This window comes from Crinia signifera, chromosome 3, assembly GCF_055691185.1.
Source record: "Crinia signifera chromosome 3, ASM5569118v1, whole genome shotgun sequence".
NCBI classification, from domain to species: Eukaryota; Metazoa; Chordata; class Amphibia; order Anura; family Myobatrachidae; genus Crinia; species Crinia signifera.
In genome coordinates, this window is record NC_139219.1 from 333,694,371 (window position 1) to 333,706,571 (window position 12,201).

General features: G+C 43.1%; 5 non-coding genes across 5 annotated transcripts; all 5 read left to right on the plus strand.

Annotated features, from left to right (window-relative positions):
* The first annotated feature begins 4,322 nt into the window (after positions 1-4,322).
* On the plus strand, positions 4,323-4,394 carry TRNAG-UCC (transfer RNA glycine (anticodon UCC)). Its single transcript has one exon. It is a non-coding gene; the product is annotated as a tRNA-Gly (tRNA).
* Positions 4,395-7,614: 3,220 nt separating this feature from the next.
* TRNAG-UCC (transfer RNA glycine (anticodon UCC)) lies at positions 7,615-7,686 on the plus strand. The gene has a single exon. It is a non-coding gene; the product is annotated as a tRNA-Gly (tRNA).
* A 2,931-nt stretch (positions 7,687-10,617) lies between these two features.
* TRNAG-UCC (transfer RNA glycine (anticodon UCC)) lies at positions 10,618-10,689 on the plus strand. The gene has a single exon. It is a non-coding gene; the product is annotated as a tRNA-Gly (tRNA).
* Positions 10,690-10,947: 258 nt separating this feature from the next.
* TRNAG-UCC (transfer RNA glycine (anticodon UCC)) lies at positions 10,948-11,019 on the plus strand. Its single transcript has one exon. It is a non-coding gene; the product is annotated as a tRNA-Gly (tRNA).
* A 258-nt stretch (positions 11,020-11,277) lies between these two features.
* Positions 11,278-11,349, plus strand: TRNAG-UCC (transfer RNA glycine (anticodon UCC)). The gene has a single exon. It is a non-coding gene; the product is annotated as a tRNA-Gly (tRNA).
* Positions 11,350-12,201: the final 852 nt, after the last annotated feature.

Sequence of the window (12,201 nt, forward strand, 5' to 3'; positions counted from 1 at the left end):
CGGTGCTGGCCAGGGCACACTGTGGGGGGTGCAGGACTGTCACTGGCTGCTCTGCCTCCTGGAGTCCTGGGATGGGGCCACGCCCTGGGTGGTTCTGGCCAGGGCACACTGTGTGGGGTGTGGGACTGTCACTGGCTGCTCTGCCTCCTGGAGTCCTGGGATGGGGCCATGGCCTGGGCGGTGCTGGCCAGGGCACACTGTGTGGGGTGTGGGACTGTCACTGGCTGCTCTGCCTCCTGGAGTCCTGGGATGGGGCCATGGCCTGGGTGGTGCTGGCCAGGGCACACTGTGTGGGGGTGGGACTGTCACTGGCTGCTCGGCCTCCTGGAGTCCTGGGATGGGGTCTGGGCGGTGCTGGCCAGGGCACACTGTGTGTGTGTGGGGGGGGGGGGGTGGGACTGTCACTGGCTGCTCTGCCTCCTGGAGTCCTGGGGCAACCGTGCATGACTCTGACAGAAGCTTAACTTGACCAGTGCCACTAATCTCCATGGCATGCCCATGGCCGTCTCATCACGCAGTGCTGCTGGGCTGAGGTGAGGGCACATGACGCACACTGTCCCGCCTCCCCCCAGCGCGGCAGAGCTGCGGGCATGTGGAAGCTGTGGCTGCCAGACACATCATAGTTTGGGACAGCTACCCTAAATACACTGGATCACCAGGGCCCTTTTTAGTATTTAAGGCATCCCATGGCACTAATTGATAAAGCAGCCCGGGGGGGGGAAACATGCCATCCTGCCCCCCGGCATAGCCCTCCACTGACCTGGCCACAAGCTAGTCACAACAGTGACACCTCTGGCTAGATCCAGAAGCATTGCCAAGTCAGGAGGCTTTGATAAAGCTGCAGTTGGCAGTGAAACGCGTCAGGTGGACTTCTGGTTCTTCACTCCAAGTGCTCCAAGTGTGGGATCCTTCATCCAGATTGGACCCATTTGCTGGTGTATTATCACCTACGGATTTACCCGATTCACCCATCCTCCCCACCACCCCATCCTTCCCATTGTGTTTGGTGACCACGGTTCCTCCTAAATCACTCAGCGGCATAATTCCAGCTTGCCAACAAAGGAGGACACTGTCAAACAAACCGATACCACCTCTTCAATTCGTCCCAGTCGTGTTTGGCGGACACCGCTCATCGGAAATCATCGGGGTAATTCACCCCCTCCCCTTCAGTTACCATCAGTATTTACAAGGGGTATCTCCTCAAGCGGAAGCCGACCGACAGTATCCTTTCACCAACTATATACCACGGTGAGGATTCCAACTATCACCTGTGGTCATCATTGGACATCCAGACCCTTCATCAATTGGTAAAGTGCACTTACCTGTGATTATTTGCCTTTTCCCCTCTCCAAATCCACTTCATCATTTTTATCCACTGTCCAAACTGGACTTACATCATCACGCCCACCCTTGCTTGTGATGTGAAGAACCTGTTTACATGGTACCCTTATTGTTTTTATATTGCTAATTGTATTGTGCTATATTATATGTTCATTTTTCAATGAGTAAAAATTATATTGTACCTTCAGTGTGTGTCACCCCTTTTTTAGCGCTGCTCACACGCCTCGGCGTGACTGGTTTTTCTGTTGGTGATTCCAACTGCACTGAAACCATACAGAACTTACCCATACTTGTCTCACTTCATGCCCCCATCCTGGAGGATATATACACAGCACCTTAAAGGTAATCCTTCCTTTTAACGTGTGGGCACAAGACGTCTGTCAAAATCTTTAAAACTGCCCTACATGGTAAACGGTCGTAGTGTCGACCAGACTCAGGTCGACAGTCATTAGTTCGACACCATTGGGTCAACAGGCAACTAGGTCGACAGGGTTCTAGATTGACATGGATGAAGTTCAACAGGTGTCTAGGTCGACATGGTTTCAGGTCGACAAATGTGTTAGGTCGACAGGTCGCGAGGTGGACATGGGTTTTTCACTGTTTTTTGAGCCAACGTTTGCCGACAGGTGATATTTCATGCCCTACCATCCACTCGGGCGTGGCGGGAGAATAAAATAGTGTGCCAAGCGCAGCGAGGCACCGCGTCCAAAGCATCGCAAGCGAAGCGAACGATGCAAGGGGCTGCGGTTGACTTTTAACTGTGTCCATGTCAACTGTGTCGACATTTGGGTAAAAAAACAGTGAAAAATCCCATGTTGACCTCGCGACCTATTGACCTAACCCATGTCGACCTAACACATTTGTCGACCTAAACCCATGTCGACCTAGACACCTTTTGACCTTCACCCATGATGACCTAGACTCCTATTGACCTTACTGCCTGTCGACCCAACGGTGTCGACCTAAGTCTGGTCGACAATACGATCCACACCCGCTCTACATAAGGTCTGAAAATCGTAAAGCAATGGGTCACCAGATTCCACAAGCAGATTTACCAGATTTAAGACTTCTCTGAAGACCAAGACAAGGAAACAAACCATCTGAGCTGGAGTGACAGGATGTAGCCATGTCTAAGGTGTATCCATGTCATAATGAATGATTAGAAAACTGAAACCTAGCTGCAAACCAAAGTAAAAGCAGCAGTCTTTCTGTTCGGATCCAGAATTTCCGTTCAACGTCAGGAAACCTGGTGACCCCTGGTGGTGAGGAATCCAACTGCAGGTAAACCTAAAAGTACAGTCTAACATGGGCTGAATGTTCACAAAGAGGTAGAGGTATCCCACACTAGGATGATACACATACTTTGAGTAGTGAAGGTGTCTGTGATTACCAATTCTAAGGGTGAGATTTATTGTGTTGACCGTTTTTCCAAAAATGCGATTATTGCTCAAATCGCCCTGCATCGCCGTTTTTTAAAATCGCATTTTTGCCGTGAAATCGCATATTTAATGAGGTGTGTATTCCGGCATGAAAAGTGCGAGAAAGTGCGATGTAGGGCGATTTTCGGGATAAAAAGTGCGATTTTTTTAGTCATGAAAAGGTGCGATTTTGTTAAAATGTGCGATTTTGTGATAAAAAAAAAAAATTGGCGTGAGGTCCCCCCTCCTGTACATAACCAGCCCCGGGCTCATTGAGCCGGACCTGGTTCCAAAAATACGGGGGACAAAAAGCGTAGGGGTCCCCCGTATTTCTGAAACCAGCCCCGGACTCTTGGACCAGTCCTGGTTCCAAAAATATGGGGGACAAAAAATCTGGGGGTCCCCCGAATTTTGAAACCAGCACCGGGCTCCAACAGCCCGCAGTGTCATGCCACAGCCGGGGGACACTTTTTACACAAGGTCCCCCGGCCGTACCATGAGCACCGTGGCTGGTCAGCCTTGGACAGGGTACCTGGAGGAGTGGGGACCCCCCCAATAAAGGGGTCCCCCCCCAGGCTCCACCCATCCAGGGCTGAAGCCCGGGGCTGTCACCGGCGTCCCTGGCCTGATATGGTTAAATTCTCATTCCTAACATTGCTTAATACAGGAGAACTACAAGTGCCAGCAGACCTTCCCCGCAGGCTGGGACTTGGAGAACCACAAGTCCCAGCATGCGGGGCATTAATGGGCCCGCTGGGACTTGTAGTCCACCTGTAAAAAGAATGTTAAAAGAAAACACACACACACAGAAAAGTAAAACTTTATTACACACACATCCACACACACCTCACTTTTACACCGCTATACATACCGATCCAGGATCCAGCGCTGGTCTCTCTGCAGCAGAGCCGGACAACCCGCACTGACAGCGGGCTGAACCGGCCTCCTCCGATGCAGCTAACAGCTTCTGTCGCGCTGTCCCAGCGCAACAGAGGCTGAGAGCGTCTCCGGCTTATGTGTCTCCATGGAGATGCATAGCTCAGCCAATCAGGGCTGAGCTATGCGTCTCCATGGAGACGCATCGCCCAATCACACTCTCAGCCTGTGTCGCGCTGGGACAGCGCGACAGAAACTGTTAGCTGCATCGGAGGAAGGTGTAACATGGCATCTTGTGCATATTTTTAGAACATGTGACCGTACTTACGTACTTGGGAAATATTTGCTTTAGCAGACTCACTCAAGCGTTGGTGGTATAGTGGTGAGCATAGCTGCCTTCCAAGCAGTTGACCCGGGTTTGATTCCCGGCCAATGCAGTTTTTTCATACTTCCAAATGTTATTGAGCAAGTTCTCGGATCAAAAGTTCACTAAAAATGAACTTTTGATTCCATCCCTGGAATTTATAAAAAATACTTTTGATTCCATCCCTGTCTGAGGTACTCCTTTTATATTGTTTCAATCATTTCAGTCAAGCCATGGTGTAACATGGCATCTCGTGCATATTTTTAGAACATGTGACCTGACTTATGTACTTGGGAAATATTTGCTTTAGCAGACTCAGTCAAGCGTTGGTGGTATAGTGGTGAGCATAGCTGCCTTCCAAGCAGTTGACCCGGGTTCGATTCCCGGCCAACGCAGTTTTTTCATACTTCCAAATGTTATTGAGCATGTTCTCGGATCAAAAGTTCATTAACAATGTTCAAAGCTTTGTAAAATGTATGATTGCTTCCTATAAAAATTACTTTTGATTCCATCCCTGTCTGAGGTACTCCTTTTATATTGTTTCAATCATTTCAGTCAAGCCATGGTGTAACATGGCATCTCGTGCATATTTTTAGAACATGTGACCTGACTTACGTACTTGTGAAATATTTGCTTTAGCAGACTCAGTCAAGCGTTGGTGGTATAGTGGTGAGCATAGCTGCCTTCCAAGCTGTTGACCCGAGTTTGATTCCCGGCCAACGCAGTATTTTCATACTTCCAAATGTTATTGAGCATGTTCTCGGATCAAAAGTTCATTAAAAATGTTCAAAGCTTTGTAAAATTCATGATATCTTCCTATAAAAAATACTTTTGATTCCATCCCTGTCTGAGGTACTCCTTTTATATTGTTTCAATCATTTCAGTCAAGCCATGGTGTAACATGGCATCTCGTGCATATTTTTAGAACATGTGACCTGACTTATGTACTTGGGAAATATTTGCTTTAGCAGACTCAGTCAAGCGTTGGTGGTATAGTGGTGAGCATAGCTGCCTTCCAAGCAGTTGACCCGGGTTTGATTCCCGGCCAACGCAGTTTTTTCATACTTCCAAATGTTATTGAGCATGTTCTCGGATCAAAAGTTCATTAACAATGTTCAAAGCTTTGTAAAATTCATGATATCTTCCTATAAAAAATACTTTTGATTCCATCCCTGTCTGAGGTACTTCTTTTATATTTTTTCAATCATTTCAGTCAAGCCATGGTGTAACATGGCATCTTGTGCATATTTTTAGAACATGTGACCTGACTTACGTACTTGGGAAATATTTGCTTTAGCAGACTCAGTCAAGCGTTGGTGGTATAGTGGTGAGCATAGCTGCCTTCCAAGCAGTTGACACGGGTTTGATTCCCGGCCAACGCAGTTTTTTCATCCTTCCAAATGTTCTCGGATAACTCAGCATGTTCTCGGATCAAAAGTTCATGAACAATGTTCAAAGCTTTGTAAAATTCATGATATCTTCCTATAAAAAATACTTTTGATTCCATCCCTGTCTGAGGTACTCCCTAATTATTGTTTCAATCATTTCAGTCAAGCCATGGTGTAACATGGCATCTCATGCATATTTTTAGAACATGTGACCGGACTTACGTACTTGGGAAATATTTGCTTTAGTAGACTCAGTCAAGCGTTGGTGGTTATAGTGGTGAGCATAGCTGCCTTCCAAGCAGTTGACCCGGGTTCGATTCCCGGCCAATGCAGTTTTTTCATCTTTCCAAATGTTATCGGATAACTCAGCATGTTCTCGGATCAAAAGTTCATTAACAATGTTCAAAGCTTTGTAAAATGTATGATATCTTCCTATAAAAATTACTTTTGATTCCATCCCTGTCTGAGGTACTCCTTTTATATTGTTTCAATCATTTCAGTCAAGCCATGGTGTAACATGGCATCTCGTGCATATTTTAAGAACATGTGACCTGACTTACGTACTTGGGAAATATTTGCTTTAGCAGACTCAGTCAAGCGTTGGTGGTATAGTGGTGAGCATAGCTGCCTTCCAAGCAGTTGACCCGGGTTCGATTCCCGGCAAACGCAGTTTTTTCATACTTCCAAATGTTCTCTGATCAAAAGTTCATGAACAATGTTCAAAGCTTTGTAAAATTCATGATATCTTCCTATAAAAAATACTTTTGATTCCATCCCTGTCTGAGGTACTCCCTAATTATTGTTTCAATCATTTCAGTCAAGCCATGGTGTAACATGGCATCTCATGCATATTTTTAGAACATGTGACCGGACTAACGTACTTGGGAAATATTTGCTTTAGCAGACTCAGTCAAGCGTTGGTGGTATAGTGGTGAGCATAGCTGCCTTCCAAGCAGTTGACCCGGGTTCGATTCCCGGCAAACGCAGTTTTTTCATACTTCCAAATGTTATTGAGCATGTTCTCTGATCAAAAGTTCATTAACAATGTTCAAAGCTTTGTAAAATTCATGATATCTTCCTATAAAAAATACTTTTGATTCCATCCCTGTCTGAGGTACTTCTTTTATATTTTTTCAATCATTTCAGTCAAGCCATGGTGTAACATGGCATCTTGTGCATATTTTTAGAACATGTGACCTGACTTACGTACTTGGGAAATATTTGCTTTAGCAGACTCAGTCAAGCGTTGGTGGTATAGTGGTGAGCATAGCTGCCTTCCAAGCAGTTGACACGGGTTTGATTCCCGGCCAACGCAGTTTTTTCATCCTTCCAAATGTTCTCGGATAACTCAGCATGTTCTCGGATCAAAAGTTCATGAACAATGTTCAAAGCTTTGTAAAATTCATGATATCTTCCTATAAAAAATACTTTTGATTCCATCCCTGTCTGCGGTACTCCCTAATTATTGTTTCAATCATTTCAGTCAAGCCATGGTGTAACATGGCATCTCATGCATATTTTTAGAACATGTGACCGGACTTACGTACTTGGGAAATATTTGCTTTAGCAGACTCAGTCAAGCGTTGGTGGTTATAGTGGTGAGCATAGCTGCCTTCCAAGCAGTTGACCCGGGTTCGATTCCCGACCAACGCAGTTTTTTCATCCTTCCAAATGTTCTCGGATCAAAAGTTCATTAACAATGTTCAAAGCTTTGTAAAATGTATGATATCTTCCTATAAAAATTACTTTTGATTCCATCCCTGTCTGAGGTACTCCTTTTATATTGTTTCAATCATTTCAGTCAAGCCATGGTGTAACATGGCATCTCGTGCATATTTTATGAACATGTGACCTGACTTACGTACTTGGGAAATATTTGCTTTAGCAGACTCAGTCAAGCGTTGGTGGTATAGTGGTGAGCATAGCTGCCTTCCAAGCAGTTGACCCGGGTTCGATTCCCGGCAAACGCAGTTTTTTCATACTTCCAAATGTTATTGAGCATGTTCTCGGATCAAAAGTTCATGAACAATGTTCAAAGCTTTGTAAAATTCATGATATCTTCCTATAAAAAATACTTTTGATTCCATCCCTGTCTGCGGTACTCCCTAATTATTGTTTCAATCATTTCAGTCAAGCCATGGTGTAACATGGCATCTCATGCATATTTTTAGAACATGTGACCGGACTTACGTACTTGGGAAATATTTGCTTTAGCAGACTCAGTCAAGCGTTGGTGGTATAGTGGTGAGCATAGCTGCCTTCCAAGCAGTTGACCCGGGTTCGATTCCCGGCCAACGCAGTTTTTTCATCCTTCCAAATGTTCTCGGATAACTCAGCATGTTCTCGGATCAAATGTTCATTAACAATGTTCAAAGCTTTGTAAAATGTATGATATCTTCCTATAAAAATTACTTTTGATTCCATCCCTGTCTGAGGTACTCCTTTTATATTGTTTCAATCATTTCAGTCAAGCCATGGTGTAACATGGCATCTCGTGCATATTTTATGAACATGTGACCTGACTTACGTACTTTGGAAATATTTGCATTAGCAGACTCAGTCAAGCGTTGGTGGTATAGTGGTGAGCATAGCTGCCTTCCAAGCAGTTGACCTGGTTTCGATTCCTGGACAACGCAGTTTTTTCATACTTCCAAATGTTACTACCATACTTCCAGCATGTTTTCGGATCAAAAGTTCATGAACAATGTTCAAAAGCTTTGTAAAATTCATGATATCTTCCTATAAAAAATACTTTTGATTCCATCCCTGTCTGAGGTACTCCCTAAATATTGTTTCAATCATTTCAGTCAAGCCATGGTGTAACATGGCATCTCGTGCATATTTTTAGAACATGTGACCTGACTTACGTACTTGGGAAATATTTGCTTCAGAAAACTCAGTCAAGCGTTGGTGGTATAGTGGTGAGCATAGCTACCTTCCAAGCAGTTGACCCGGGTTCGATTCCCGGCCAACGCAGTTTTTTCATACTTCCAAATGTTATAGAGCATGTTCTCGGACCAAAAGTTCATGAACAATGTTCAAAGCTTTGTAAAATTCATGATATCTTGCTATAAAAAATACTTTTGATTCCATCCCTGTCTGAGGTACTCCCTAATTATTGTTTCAATCATTTCAGTCAAGCCATGGTGTAACATGGCATCTCATGCATATTTTTAGAACATGTGACCGGACTTATGTACTTGGGAAATATTTGCTTTAGCAGACTCAGTCAAGCGTTGGTGGTATAGTGGTGAGCATAGCTGCCTTCCAAGCAGTTGACCCGGATTCGATTCCCGGCCAACGCAGTTTTTTCATACTTCCAAATGTTATTGAGCATGTTCTCGGATCAAAAGTTCATGAACAATGTTCAAAGCTTTGTAAAATTCATGATATCTTCCTATAAAAAATACTTTTGATTCCATCCCTGTCTGAGGTACTCCCTAATTATTGTTTCAATCATTTCAGTCAAGCCATGGTGTAACATGGCATCTCATGCATATTTTTAGAACATGTGACCGGACTTACGTACTTGGGAAATATTTGCTTTAGCAGACTCAGTCAAGCGTTGGTGGTATAGTGGTGAGCATAGCTGCCTTCCAAGCAGTTGACCTGGTTTCGATTCCTGGACAACGCAGTTTTTTCATACTTCCAAATGTTACTACCATACTTCCAGCATGTTTTCGGATCAAAAGTTCATGAACAATGTTCAAAAGCTTTGTAAAATTCATGATATCTTCCTATAAAAAATACTTTTGATTCCATCCCTGTCTGAGGTACTCCCTAAATATTGTTTCAATCATTTCAGTCAAGCCATGGTGTAACATGGCATCTCGTGCATATTTTTAGAACAAGTGACCTGACTTACGTACTTGGGAAATATTTGCTTCAGAAAACTCAGTCAAGCGTTGGTGGTATAGTGGTGAGCATAGCTACCTTCCAAGCAGTTGACCCGGGTTCGATTCCCGGCCAACGCAGTTTTTTCATACTTCCAAATGTTATAGAGCATGTTCTCGGACCAAAAGTTCATGAACAATGTTCAAAGCTTTGTAAAATTCATGATATCTTGCTATAAAAAATACTTTTGATTCCATCCCTGTCTGAGGTACTCCCTAATTATTGTTTCAATCATTTCAGTCAAGCCATGGTGTAACATGGCATCTCATGCATATTTTTAGAACATGTGACCGGACTTATGTACTTGGGAAATATTTGCTTTAGCAGACTCAGTCAAGCGTTGGTGGTATAGTGGTGAGCATAGCTGCCTTCCAAGCAGTTGACCCGGATTCGATTCCCGGCCAACGCAGTTTTTTCATACTTCCAAATGTTATTGAGCATGTTCTCGGATCAAAAGTTCATGAACAATGTTCAAAGCTTTGTAAAATTCATGATATCTTCCTATAAAAAATACTTTTGATTCCATCCCTGTCTGAGGTACTCCCTAATTATTGTTTCAATCATTTCAGTCAAGCCATGGTGTAACATGGCATCTCATGCATATTTTTAGAACATGTGACCGGACTTACGTACTTGGGAAATATTTGCTTTAGCAGACTCAGTCAAGCGTTGGTGGTATAGTGGTGAGCATAGCTGCCTTCCAAGCAGTTGACCTGGTTTCGATTCCTGGACAACGCAGTTTTTTCATACTTCCAAATGTTACTACCATACTTCCAGCATGTTCTCGGATCAAAAGTTCATGAACAATGTTCAAAAGCTTTGTAAAATTCATGATATCTTCCTATAAAAAATACTTTTGATTCCATCCCTGTCTGAGGTACTCCCTAAATATTGTTTCAATCATTTCAGTCAAGCCATGGTGTAACATGGCATCTCGTGCATATGTTTAGAACATGTGACCTGACTTACGTACTTGGGAAATATTTGCTTTAGCAGACTCAGTCAAGCGTTGGTGGTATAGTGGTGAGCATAGCTGCCTTCCAAGCAGTTGACCCGGGTTCGACTCCCGGCCAACGCAGTTTTTTCATACTTCCAAATGTTATTGAGCATGTTCTCGGATCAAAAGTTCATGAACAATGTTCAAAAGTTTTGTAAAATTCATGATATCTTCCTATAAAAAATACTTTTGATTCCATCCCTGTCTGAGGTACTCCCTAAATATTGTTTCAATCATTTCAGTCAAGCCATGGTGTAACATGGCATCTCGTGCATATTTTTAGAACATGTGACCTGACTTACGTACTTGGGAAATATTTGCTTTAGAAAACTCAGTCAAGCGTTGGTGGTATAGTGGTGAGCATAGCTGCCTTCCAAGCAGTTGACCCGGGTTCGATTCCCGGCCAACGCAGTTTTTTCATACTTCCAAATGTTATAGAGCATGTTCCTATGATCAAAAGTTCATGAACAATGTTCAAAGCTTTGTAAAATTCATGATATCTTCCTATAAAAAATACTTTTGATTCCATCCCTGTCTGAGGTACTCCCTAATTATTGTTTCAATCATTTCAGTCAAGCCATGGTGTAACATGGCATCTCATGCATATTTTTAGAACATGTGACCGGACTTATGTACTTGGGAAATATTTGCTTTAGCAGACTCAGTCAAGCGTTGGTGGTATAGTGGTGAGCATAGCTGCCTTCCAAGCAGTTGACCCGGGTTCGATTCCCGGCCAACGCAGTTTTTTCATACTTCCAAATGTTATTGAGCATGTTCTCGGATCAAAAGTTCATGAACAATGTTCAAAAGTTTTGTAAAATTCATGATATCTTCCTATAAAAAATACTTTTGATTCCATCCCTGTCTGATGTACTCCCTAAATATTGTTTCAATCATTTCAGTCAAGCCATGGTGTAACATGGCATCTCGTGCATATTTTTAGAACATGTGACCTGACTTACGTACTTGGGAAATATTTACTTTAGAAACCTCAGTCAAGCGTTGGTGGTATAGTGGTGAGCATAGCTGCCTTCCAAGCAGTTGACCCGGGTTCGATTCCCGGCCAACGCAGTTTTTTCATACTTCCAAATGTTATTGAGCATGTTCTCGGATCAAAAGTTCATGAACAATGTTCAAAGCTTTGTAAAATTCATGATATCTTCCTATAAAAAATACTTTAGATTCCATCCCTGTCTGAGGTACTCCCTAATTATTGTTTCAATCATTTCAGTCAAGCCATGGTGTAACATGGCATCTCATGCATATTTTTAGAACATGTGACCGGACTTACGTACTTGGGAAATATTTGCTTTAGCAGACTCAGTCAAGCGTTGGTGGTATAGTGGTGAGCATAGCTGCCTTCCAAGCAGTTGACCTGGTTTCGATTCCTGGACAACGCAGTTTTTTCATACTTCCAAATGTTATAGAGCATGTTCTCGGATCAAAAGTTCATTAACAATGTTCAAAGCTTTGTAAAATGTATGATATCTTCTTATAAAAATTACTTTTGATTCCATCCCTGTCTGAGGTACTCCTTTTATATTGTTTCAATCATTTCAGTCAAGCCATGGTGTAACATGGCATCTCATGCATATTTTTAGAACATGTGAAATGACTTATGTTCTTGGGAAATATTTGCTTTAGCAGACTCAGTCAAGCGTTGGGGGTATAGTGGTGAGCATAGCTGCTTCCAAGCAGTTGACCCGGGTTCGATTCCCGGCCAACGCAGTTTTTTCACACTTCCAAATGTTATTGAGCATGTTCTCGGATCAAAAGTTCATGAACAATGTTCAAAGCTTTGTAAAATGTATGATATCTTCCTATAAAAATTACTTTTGATTCCATCCCTGTCTGAGGTACTCCTTTTATATTGTTTCAATCATTTCAGTCAAGCCATGGTGTAACATGGCATCTCGTGCATAT